The following is a 13,023-nucleotide window of genomic DNA, read 5'->3' as shown; positions in this document are numbered from 1 at the left end:
GTTTTTTGTTTTTAATTTTGAAAAAAAAAGTGTTATGCCTAGGATGCTGAGAAAGAAGTAATCTAAATTTTAGGTCATCTAGTAGCCATGTAATCCATCTTATTTTTCTGTCAGGTTTTATAATGAACTCAAAAGCAATCCTAAACTGGTGACATAATCTAATGCTGATTCCAATGTCTCCAACACTATACTGTTATTTCCCTGCATATGCAAATAGAAGAAATAGGGTAATAAAATGATAATATAATAAAGAGAGAGAACCACCTTTTTAAAACAATGTATTTAAAAAAATCAATAAAGATTAAATGATTGAAAATCATGTTTCAGCAAAATCATTTTTGATATAGTCTTTGTGTGTTTAATGTTTTCAAATCACTTCTAAAATATAAAGTGCTCCCAATGTGCTAAGTTATTAGTATTAAAATTATGCAAAATATAAAGCTAAAAAATAGTATATGCTCAGTTTATCAGAGAATTGGTTTACACTGAATTGTTTGTAAACCCAATAAATATACAGTAAAAGGATTTAAATATTAAGTAAGCTCATATTTCCAAATGTTAGTTCAAAGGCTAGTAGAATTGGATAGGAAAGAACAGATTCCCCCTATTCTAATCAAGCTTCCCCATATCCTTCTCCCACAAGGTAAAAAAGAAAAACAAAACCAAGTCAAATTAAGTTGTTAAACGGTTTAAGGATTGGATATCTTTTGCTGTTAATTTAAAGGACTGAGCTGCAGCTCATTTCTTTTCATCTTCATAGCAAAGCACAGTGTGACCCCAAGGGTCACTGAGGATTATCTCTGTGTCTTTCCCTTTCCATCTTACGTTATTAGTTTACACTGCAAATGAGAACCTGATGTCAGAAATATGCCAAAATTTATAAATATAGAAGAAGCCTGGGTGCAGTTGGATATAGGCCTCACAAGTCATTAGTAATTGTGGTATATACTGTAAGGTGGAAATTCTGCTCTTAAGATCAAAAAAATATATTTTTAAGATGTTGACAATGCACATGAAACACCATTTCTAAATGCCAAATGCAAAGCAAATATGAAATCAGTGAACCTATAAACCAAAAGAACTACTGCAACAATATCTTAAAACAACATGAGAAATTGCATCCAAAATGATTTTTTTAATTAATTCAAATTTAAAGTATTCAGTGAGTCACACTAACCACATACCTTGTTAAAACCTTGCTATAAACATTTTCTTATAATTTAGATTTGAAGAGTTAACTTTACAACCGTGCTGTAAACTACATAGATTTGGTTTGCATAGTGTGTGTTTCCTCTATACTGGAGGAAAGCAATACTAGTTGTTCGAGGACATGTAGCTAATTAATAGTCAATAAAGATCATGCCATACAACATCCTATCTCCACATTATCAAAGCAAAGTGGAAACAGCCTGTAATATTTATCATCAGATGAACAAGACAAAAAACAGCTAAGACACCATTTCACTTTCAAAATGTTTTGAACAAAACTTGAACACTGAAAAACAGCGGGAAAAAGGCAAATCAATTATGTAGCAACTGACCATAAGAGAAGAGAAAATATTCCCCTGGCTTGGCAAAATCCACCAAAACAGCCTCAGTAACATTTAATAGCTAGTGCATTTCATAACAGATCCTTAATATGAAAGATATAAATTCAGTTTCTCTATGCTCACCACACATTACTGGACAGATGTGTTTGATAAATATGTTATGTTTATGCGATATTGCCCTATACTATATTACTCTAATAAATCAAAAGCATGAAGGTCACACATTTGAATAAAGTCATTGCCTTTGTAGCACATCTTCCTTTTTAACCTAGCCTGTAATGAAGTTAGAAATTAATGAAGTTCTGTGACACACAGGGTACACACACACATTGACGCACCTCAGGTTGATGATTAATGTAAATGCACCATAGGAGAGACCTCACATTCCCTATCTTTATTAATGTGAAAGACTTCTTAAGATCTGATGTTTCTTCAACAGCTACAGCAACAACAACAAAAAAAGATGGGGTGAACAGCTTGTTAACTGAAATAAATTACATTTCTGGTCAACAAGGCTAAATTTACAAGGCTACAAACTAGTTACATATAAACATTATTTCATTGTGCTTCTCTCCTCCCTAATGTCTACCTGAGGTCAATCTGCAAACAAAACTGGGTGGGAGAAGGATGGACCACAGTAATGACTTTCAGTCCTTTGAAACTGATTTTTGTCATGTTCTGAATCCTATGCAATAGAGCAGTTGGTGATGTGTATCACTATTACTGAAACTGTTCTTAGCTGAAGTACTGTATGTCACTTCACTGTATGGTGATATGTGAAATAGGGTAACACTCACTAACCTACACTGTATGATAATTTTAAAGAATATATTTATCTGATTTTACCTGGCATTATTTACTAGGTTTTCTTCTGTTTGTTTGGTTGTTTTTTTGGGGGGGTGGTGGTGGGGAGAGAAGTGTTGAAAACTAGAACAAATGAACAAACAAACAATGAATAAAAAAAAAAGGCCAAAATTCAGGTTACAAAATTAAGAAGAAAATATAATCATATCCTAAAACTAAAGAACATCTCTTAATGGAAGAAGAGCAGAAAATTCAGCAAAGCCCACTAGGAAACTCAGAAGTGCTTAGATACTACAGTAATGCACACAACATGAAATCTAAATCTATATCCTGGATAGAGACACATATAGGTAGATAGACCTATTTATGAGTAAATGGATAGACTAGTAGATAAAGTAAGGGATCAAAATCTGTATCTAGGCATTTAAAGAACTGGCCAGATTTTCAAAGAACTTGATATTCATATGGGGATAGAAGGTGATCAGTCTCTTTGATGAAAAAAAAATCAAGCCATTATTGTGGGCGCCTAATGATAGGATCTTAAAGCCACATTTAAGTATTCAAGTTTTAATATTTTGGCTTAAGTGCCAGGTTTCACTCTCTGATCTATACTATGCCAAACTCCACACTCATTTTTAATCTAAATACATTAAATCAATGGATTTAAATCAGGGATGAATTTGGGCTCATTTCCCCTCCCCCTCCACACACTTCATACACTTCATTTTATTGCTTTTCACTTACAAATATAATCATAAAGAGATACAGCAGGGTGTGCAGTCCAGTTATTCAAACATAGATTTGAAATATAAACTACTTCAGGCTGGATTCAAAAAAGGACTTAGGAGGCTGAATCCCAGAATCACGCTGCACTGGGATTTACAAAACCCCTACTCAGTGGCGCTCAAACTTTCTCAGCACCTACATTTTTGCAGTAGAAGTTCCCAAGGCATCTATGGTCCTACCTATGATTAGGCACGCTGCAGGCCCCATACCAGGCATCTGAACACTTTGGCCCAGGTCTGGTCTGGATGGACCAATCCACCAGCACGGACCCCAGCCGCAGCAAAATGACTTTTGCCACGACCTTATAGTCCATGCTGAGGAGCGAGACGGGACGTCAATACCAAAGGTAGCAGAGGTTCCCCTTCTTGGGCAGCAAGGCAAGCACTGCCCACCTGCATGACAGAGGGAGAACCTCGCTCCCCAAGGACTTGGCCCAGATGGTGGCAAGGTCCAGGCACAGGATGTCCCAGAACACGTGGTAGAACTCTACGGTCAGCCCGTTCATGCCCAGGGATTTATAGGTAGGCATGAGATGGAGGGCTTCCAAGTACTCAGCCAGAGTGAGAGTAAGATCCAGCCAGTCCCTGTCACCCACGCTGACTGTCAGGAGGTCATTCCAAAGCACTCCGCAGGCAGCGGAGGCAATCAGATGCAGGGAGAAAAGGACAGCGTAGAAGGCCCTGGCCCTCTGGTGGATCTCCACTGGATCCATAAGGAGGGTGTCATCCCCTGCTAAAAGGCAGGAAATATGCTTTTTTGCCTCTTTCCTTTGCTCCAGGGTATAGAAGAAGTGAGAGCCATGATCCATCTCCCAAAGGAGATGGATGAGGGATCAAATGAAATCACCCTGGGCCCGAAGGTTGTGAAGAGCCCGGAGCTCCTCCCACTTCTCCTGGCACCCTCCACAGGATGGACGGATCCTGGGGCTAGCTGCCAGATGCCTCTCCAGCTCTAAGACCTCCTGTTCCAACTGCTCTATCACCACATCCCTCCACCAGCTGCCCCCCCAGGTATAGCAACGGCAGAAGAGCCAGGCGTGAACCTTCTCCAAGTCCCACCACCACTGTGCTGAGGGAAAGGCATGCCTCTGCCCTCGCCAGACCAGCCAAAACTCACAAACGGATGCCACGAAGCCCACATTGTCCAGCAGGCTATCGTTAAAATGCCAGTAGGCAGGCAGGCCTCAGTCTCTCTGGAGTAAGACAGGCCGTCATGGCCACCAAATGGTGGTCCAAGAACAGGGCCAGCCAGACACTGGAGGAATGGGCTAATGAAAGTTGACAACAGGAAAAGTAAATGTAGTACAACCGGGAGTGGCATGACCAATTATTCTCCACCTGGATATAGGTGAACATAGAATCATCATACAGGTGGTGGTCATGCCAGACATCCACCAGGGAGTAGTGAACCGCAATCTCCCAGAGGATGTCTGCAGAGGCCGGGCTTGACCCGGAGGATGTCTGCTCGAGGATGCAGATGAAATTTTTGCCTAGGACCAGGCACTCGCAAGGATCTAAGGAGCAGAGGAAGGTGGGCAACTGCTGGAAGAAAAACGCATGTTCAGGGCTGGATGCTGGGGCATAGACATTGACAAGGTTCAATATCAGCTCCTCTATCCAAACCCAGAGGTGCAACAGGTGATCCGGCACGACCGACGATCCCCAGCACCTCAAGCTGTAGGTTGGGAGAGAACACCCCCAGCCTGATGAGCTGAAATATGGCTAATATATACCCCCATCCCCCGACTCCATGTGGGTCTCCTGCAGGAAGATGACTGACTACCTCTCTTCCTGAAGGAAGAAGAACATCTGACACCTGTGGAGAACCTCCCTCTCCCTACAGCCCCAGGTATTAAAAGTGGCAAAGATGGGCTGTTAAATAATGAGGGCTGGGGAAGATCCTCATGGGCAGTAACACTACCAGTCCCCATTGGATCCAGAGCAAACTATGACCAACCCTGAAAGCCTTCTGAGTGTCACAGAAGCAGCGGGTCCGCTGGCAGGCTGCAGCATCCTGCTTCCCAGTCCCTTTGCACTCTCTCAAAATGGCCCTCAAGGTCTGGAGGACAAATTAAACATCTTCCCAGAACTAAAGAGCTAGCTGCACCTCTGTTCCTGGAACCGTAGATATTCAGAAGGAAACAGCACAGTTCATCTCTCAGTGCAGTGGAGGTTGAGGTCACAGGCCCCTGCTCGTCCTCCAGTGGGGTCCCCTTACTGGCCCCATGGCCAAACGAAACAGGTGAGCAGGGGACAGATCCCAGAGTGGCACTCATTCTACCAGCACAGCGCAGCCCGTCTCAACCTCCGGCATTGGGGACAGCAGCGGAGGGATGACAGCAGCTCCAGATGGGCCAGGAGAAGGAAACACAAAAACTGCTTCCAGGGGGCTATTGTAAAAAGAGAATGAGGCAACCCCAGGGGTTGCAACAGCAGGAGAGGGAGAGGAAAGAGGGACAAGGACAAAATAAGGAACGGGAATGGGATCAGGGACAGGGACACGATCAGGGACCTGGGCGGCAAGACCATTGTGATGTGGTGCCTCCCAACAAGGCACAGAGGCCAAAAGGGCAGAGAAGGAAGGGGGTCCCCCTATGGTGCTGGACCCAGTCACCTTGATGGACTCAGTGCCCATGGTCTCAGCACTGGGGGGCACAAGTGACAGTAAGGGCTGCTGCCCCACCTCAGAGATGGAAACACGCAGGGATTCAAGGCCCAACTACTCAGCAATAGTCGAGGCCACACTGGGGTCGGCCTCCTCAAACAAATTGCCGTTTGCAGCAGGTCAGTCCCTGGGGCAGCCCGGAGGTGAGAGCAGGGATGGGGTGGGGTGACTGAGCACAACCGCACAGACAGAGGCTCTCCAATGGGGGTCAGCTGCCCCCTGAGTAATTGGGGTCAAACCCAGAGCCCAATGGAGGCAAAATTGCCACCTGCCACTACAGAGTGCCCTCAACAGCAAGCACTATGGTGCCAACAGGGGACACAGATGGCAAAGGGAGTGCCTTCCAGGGCCTTTTCAGGAGGGGACTCCAGGAGGGAGGTGGTACTGTCCTCTTCTGCTGCCATAGTGACCCCGGCCAAATCCAACAGCTGGGTGTCGGCAGGGAAGCGGCAGAAGAACTGGCACCAGCAGCCCCCTTCATGATCTTGTAGGGGGCCTCCTCCCTCTCCACATTAGCACCCTGAAGTAGAGGGCTGGCTGGCCGGAACAGAGCCAGGGGCAAGGGCGATAGCAGAAGGGCAGAGGAAGACAAGGGCAGGGCAACAGGGGAAAGGGAGGACTCCCCTTGAGGCAAGCCCCTTGCGGTGCTGATCAGCAGCCCTGCCACCCTCCCCTCCGCGGCCCCATGCAACTGCTCACAATGGCTGCAGGGTCCGGCCACCTATCTGGGCACATTCGGGGGGGCACCCCCAGGATCCGAGCAGAAACAACTGCAGACACAGATGCAGGAGGGGCAACCCCAGGGACAAGCAAAGATGGGCTGGTGCCCTCCCAAGAGTCCCTCCATGCCAGGCCAAGAGGTAGTCCCTCTGGACGTGCCCCATCACCTGGCAGAGGAAGCACCAGGCCTCCCCCGAGGAATAGTATACCTGGTACCGAGTCCCCTCAAGGGCCTCCCCACCACACGCTGCTGGCAGCAGTTGAAGGTGCACCTGCCGGCAAAAGGATAGTACATAGCAGAGGGTGGGGTCCTTGAAGCCTAATGGAAGGGAGCTGAGAATGGACAGATACTTCCCCAAAGTGGAGAGGAAAGGCAGAAGGGCAGCATTAGGGAGGAAGGGAGGAACAGAAGTGACCACCACCCGCATGCCCACGGCCTCCAGAGGTTCAAGGGGGATGTATAGGTTTCCCATCCCCAGGCCTCTCTCAACCACCTCCTGGGAAGTGGCCTCTGACACCAGGAAGAAAACCATGTTCCCGAACATTTTGGAGACTGCCACCACAGCTGTGGGCCCCGTCACCCACCTGAAGGTCTCCATGTGGGGCAAGGCTGACACCAGGAGGCAACACACACTGTGCTTCCTGGTGAGGGTGGGGAAGGGGCCCTGGCCATCAGGGATGGTATTCCCAGAGGTGGCTGAGCTAGACGACAAGGTGAGTGGAGGGGTTGCAGCCACCTGGGCACACACTCTGGGGAAGGGTCGCTCTCCAAAATGGTGTAGGGAACAACAGGAGCAGAAGGGGGTACGTGGCAGACAGAGGGACTGCAGTAGGAGGTAGAGTCTTCACCACTGGTGGAATCACCTTCTGGGTGGGGCTCTTGCCCTTCTTTGTCCCCCGGACCTTCCTACCAGCCAAAGGCATTCCGCCAGAGATGGAGGCAACAGAGGTCACAGCAGTAGTGGAGTCCCCCTACCCATGCCTGCTGCTGCTGGCGCCTCAGTGGCAGCATTGGTGAGTGACCCAGCAGCAGCAGTTGAGACAGCCATCACAGAGGTGAACAGGGGAACAGGCGGGAGAAGGACTACAGGAGGACCTGGAGAGGTCCCACCCTCCAAAACACCCACCATGCAGCAGGAGGGACAGGAACAACAACTGGGGAGTGGAAAGGAGGCCTCCACTCCTCCCCGCTAGGCTGGAAACAGGAGAGGGGGGCACCGATGGAAAAGGACACAGGAAACCAAGAGACACAAACTCCAGGACAGGATAGTAACTGGCTCTTCCGTCTACTCTGGGGAGGAAAGAAACTAAAGTAACATGAGAGGTGTAAAGCAACTAAAAATGGGAAGGGAATCATAAGTGCTAGAGAGAGGGGCACAGACACACAAGCAAACAAGGCCAAATGGGAGGGACAAATAGCAGGGGACATGAAAGAAGGGAGGAGTGAGGTAACCACAGGCTAGGGGACCAAACACAGGGAGGGATCAAAAAATAAAAATAAAAAACAACCTATAAGACCAAGGGCAAGGCTAGCAACAAGCTAGCACCCTGGAACCAGGGTGGGGCAAGCAAACTAACAAGCAAGCAATAAAGATAGAGTCTGTCATGGTATAAATCCCCACTCTGAACCTTAGTGTCCAAAAGATGGGTACCAGCATGAATTCCTCTAAGCTCAATTACCAGCTTAGAACCTGTAGCGCTGCCACCAACCAGGAATTCCAGTGCCTGGTACACTCTGGTCCCCCCAAAACCTTGCCCGGGGACCCCCAAGACCCAGACCCTCTGGATCTTAACACAAGGAAAGTAAACCCTTTCCCTCACCTTTGCCTCTCCCAGGCTTCTCCTCCCTGGGTTACCCTGGAAGATCACTGTGATTCAAACTCCTTGAATCACAAAACAGAGAGGAAAATGCACCTTCCCCCCTCCTTCTCTTTCCCCCTCCCAGACTCTTCCTGAGAGAAAGTAATCCTGGCACAGAGAAAAATCAGCCTCTCTCTCCCTCTTCCCTCCTTTCTCCCCACCAGTTCCCTGGTGAATCCAGACCCAGTCCCCTGGGGTCTCACCAGAATAAAAAAAAACAATCAGGTTCTTAAACAAGAAAAGCTTTTAATTAAAGAAAGAAAAAACAGTAAAAATTATCTTTGTAAATTTAAAAAAAATGGAATAGGTACAGGGTCTTTCAGCTACAGACACTGGGAATACTCTCCCAACCTAAGTATACAAGTACAAATTAAAATCTTTTCAGCCAAATACACATTTGAACTCCTTTCAGCCAAATACACATTTGCAAATAAAGAAAACAACCATAAGCCTAACTCGCTTTATCTACCTAGTACTCACTATTCTGAACTTATAAGAGCCTGTATTGGAGAGACTGGAGAGAAACCTGGTTGCACATCTGGTCCCTCTGAGCCCCCAGAGTGAACAACCACCAAAACTAACAGCACAGCACAAACACTTCCCTCCCTCAAGATTTGAAAGTATCCTGTCCTCTGATTGGTCCTCTGGTCAGGTGACAGCCAGGCTTACTGAACTTGTTAACCCTTTACGGTCAAAGAGATATAAAGTACTTCTGTGCTATTAACTTTTCTTATCTGTTTATGACAAGGCCCCTAGAAAGCAGGGCAGGGGAGAGGAAGCAAACATAGCAGCCAAATGGGGATGAACAGGGCAGGCTGCAACGGGAAAGGGGGCAAACTGCTACAAAGAGAGGGCCAGTGGGCAAGGCAGGAAGGAAAAAAGCCCACCAACCAAATGCAGCTAGAGGAGGGAGGACAGAACCAAGGGCGGGAAGAAGAAAAGTGCACCCATGAGCGCTTGGATAACAAACCTTGCTTGCCTCTGGGAAACCCCAGATAATTAGAGGGAGAAGGCAAACAACTAGGCCACAGAGAGGAAAATGGCCTCTAGCAGTGTTTGGGGCAGAGGAGGGAGCAGAAACAGTTGTGGTAGTTAGATGGGGAGAGATGGACTGGGGAGAAGGGCTCCATACCCCTCCCCTGTCTTCCCACACCAACATCAACTACCACAGGAACAAAAGTGGAAAAACTCAACACAGACTCCCCCCTCACAGCTAACTGTAGCAACCCAAAACACTGCTCTATAGCAGCTCTCCGATCTCCTCTCTAAGGGCAGTAACAGAGCAGCAGGCTAGTAGCAACCTAGGACAGACCCCAGGTAAGATGGAAAACAGATGAACGCCTTACTTCCCCTCCAAAGGGCAGGCCAGGAAGGCCTACCCCCAAACAATAGGGCAACCAACTAACAAGGGAGTAGAAAATGGGGACCTGGCTCAGAGGGAAGCTGGAGCAAGCCCAGCACCATGTTGCGAGTACCCTACTCATAACAGTATCACACTAGAGTGGAAGAAGGCAAGCGTCTTGGGCCCATGCTAAGCAAGTCACTTTTCCCCCTGGTAATTGAACAGGGTTAACTCCAGCTTAATTTGGACACCTGGGGCCAATCAAAGGCCTGCCAGAACCTGTTAAAAGCCTCCCCTCCAGTCAAATAGGCCTGTATAATAGGAGCTGTGGGGAGCATGTGTGCTACTGGAGTGCTAGACAGTGCAGACACTGATAAATGCAAGAGACAGACCTCATGGTTCAGAGATGAAGAGCAGGGGAAGCCCTGCCCAACAGGGCATACAGCCCTTCTGGGCCGTAGATTTTTGGGGAGAAGAGACTCAGCCAGAGGGGAGAGAGTAAACTGGGTGCCTAGTCTGCCCCCACTACACCTGGAGGAGCTACCAGAGACTAAGAGTCTCCCCTCTCAGGGAGGCTGGGAGAAATTGCTGCTCAGAGAAGGTGAGGACAATAAACCCAGGAGTGTGGGGAAATTCCTAGGGAAAGAGGAATCCCCTAGCCTACTGCTAAGAGGAAGCATAGACCACACTAAGGTAGAGAAGGAACTCTACCACAAATGCAAACCTTTAGTGGAAAAAACCCCACATAATTTACAAATGTAAGTTTGAGGGAAGAACTTATGTAGAATATTAAGGATGGGATTTCCAAAAGTGCTTACAGGACTAAGATGCATAAATCCCATTGGTTTTCAATGGAAACTGTGCTCATCAGTACCTTCAGCATTGCTGAAAGTCTTGACCTAAATTAATATGGTTATAATGGTCTTTCACAGGTGACCAACTATTGTGGGCTGCCTTCTTTTTTTTTTTTGCTATCTTTTCCAATTATTCCTTTAGCTAAGATTAGTTTGAACATCACAGCCACAGTAGACCTCAATCAAGTCCCCTCATATTTAGAATGAAGAATTCGGCCACTAGGCTATAATCCACTTCTTCATGTATAGATTAGGATCGCTAACTCATCTAATGCCCCCAGTACCTACAAACTACATGAAGATAGAAAGCAAGTGCCCAATGTTGATAATGCCTTACATATGCTGCCTCTAATTATGCAACTTTCCACTAGTATAGACATCATGAGAGTTGTTGACATGCTCTGCTCTGCACATCCACCATTTGCTATGGTTCACAAGACCAGCTTTGAATAAACTAGGTTTTAACAATCTATTAGTCTTTAAGGTGCCACTGGACTCCTCATTGTTTCAGCTTTGAACAGGCATTCAGGAGTCAAGTAGTGCCGTTTTAAATTTTAATTAGAGAAACACTTAGAAGAAAAAAAAAGTCCTTTGTATTCAGCCAAATGGCTATCCATATTGCTGTTAAATAGGCACACTCAGCTCTTTCTCTAATTTTCTTTTCTACTAACTTCAATGGGGTACAAGTCTAGCCCATTCCTTGAGCTGAAATGCCATTTAATTCAGTAGGAGTTGCACAAGACGAACAACTGCAGATTATGCAGTAGAGATCCTCAGTTTAGATCAGAGGAGAATTTTCCCTTATAATTTTCAGTGCATATTGATGCAATAGCAAGAGCCTGATTCTGATCTCACTCAGCTCAGTTCTTCCCTAGTGCAATCCATTATCTTAAATGGCATTACTCTTGATTTACACTACTGTAAGAACCAGGTCTAATAGCTCTGTTATGATGGTCAATTGATTTCTGTCATCACTTGAAATCTCTGTACTTTCTGATTTAGTGCTCAATGCTGCTGTCTGGATGCAGGCAAAACTCCCAATGACTTCACCAACACTGAAGCTATGTAAGGACAGAACAAAAGCTGCTTCTTTAATGGGTAGACTCCCAGTCCTCCGGCACAATCCCTGTTATAGCAAATGGAACATTAAGAATTGTAGTTACTGCACCTCCGTGGTCTTGGACATTCAGGGGCAGATCCTTAGCTAATGTAAATGTTCTTTCCATGACTTCAATGGAACTCTGATGATTAATTAGCTGAGGATCTGCCTCCTCTGTGTGGTAGTAGTTGCCATTTGGAAGTAGTTGCAGTTAGAACTGGGTTGCAGACTGCACTGCTGAATGAAGTGGGGCAAGATGTAACTTGTAAATGAGGCCCTTTCTCACAGGAGCTCCATTTCAGATTTTGGTGGGGGATGGAGCCCACTTAAACTGTGATTCCAGGAGCTACTTAGGCACCTGAAAACTCTAGGTTTTTTGTTTGTTTGCTTTTTAAGATAATAACTCAGCGCTCCTGTCAACTAATTTCTATCTGATTCCTATATAAAAAAAGATAACTAAATAAATATTAGTGTCACTCAGCTTTAATAGTAACATGTTCTCACATCTTGTGTCAAGTCACTTAAGGGACATTGGTTAGGCTGAAAATTTTAAGGTACATTCTGACTTTGTTACTAACTCTTGAATGCAACAATTAAAACTAGAAAAATCTAGATTACTTTCTATCACTGTTTTGCAATTCACCAAGCATGGAACAGATCTTTTAACTTTTGGGAGCATTCTACTAGGGCAAGGCCCTGTGAGGTTATACTGCACCTGCCTGGGGCTCTAGGGATGTTACCCTGCTATAAATAATAATTAGAAACTGACCTTAAACAGGAGTGAAACTGGCACTTTCAAGTCACTTTACAGTATTGCCAAGCCCAAATGTTCAAAAATCATGAATCAGGCTCACCAAAAAGCATGAGATTGGCTTTGAAATCATGAGATTATGAAAAAAAAAGACTTGGTGTTCTTTTTATTTTCCTTCTGCTTTTTGAGCCTTTAGGATGCACTGGGGTCACATTTTGAAGCTTTCTCCACAGCCATGAGGGCTAGAAACTTCATTTTTCTTTAAGAATGAAGGATGAAATCATCACATCTCCACGTGACTCCAGGAGTTGGGGCTTTAAGGAAAACAATTATGAGACTCATGACAAGATCATGAGAGTTGGCAACACTGCTTTCATGTCTGTTTAAAGGCTAGTTACTTTCTCAAAGTCTCATAAACACAACACCATAATGACTGAGTTGCAATTCTCACAGGACAATATTTAAAACCGAACACCAAGAAAATTCCAGATTTAAGTTCAGAAAAAAATTGAGACTTCTGAAGTATCTCAGGACCACTGCAGGTAGGAAAGGAAAATAAACTGGCACAGGAGCTCTAGGCAGCTCTTTGTCTA

General features: G+C 45.7%; 1 long non-coding RNA gene across 1 annotated transcript; it reads left to right on the top strand.

The window, feature by feature from the left end:
* Window positions 1-503: 503 nt before the first annotated feature.
* On the top strand, window positions 504-12,521 carry LOC115644931. Its single transcript, XR_003998636.1, has 3 exons — window positions 504-516; window positions 2,249-2,250; window positions 12,441-12,521. It is a non-coding gene; the product is annotated as an uncharacterized LOC115644931 (long non-coding RNA).
* The last annotated feature ends 502 nt before the right edge of the window (window positions 12,522-13,023 follow it).

The sequence above is a fragment of the Gopherus evgoodei genome, chromosome 2 (genome assembly GCF_007399415.2).
Source record: "Gopherus evgoodei ecotype Sinaloan lineage chromosome 2, rGopEvg1_v1.p, whole genome shotgun sequence".
Taxonomy (NCBI): domain Eukaryota; kingdom Metazoa; phylum Chordata; order Testudines; family Testudinidae; genus Gopherus; species Gopherus evgoodei.
This window is presented reverse-complemented; position numbering and strand designations above follow the sequence as displayed.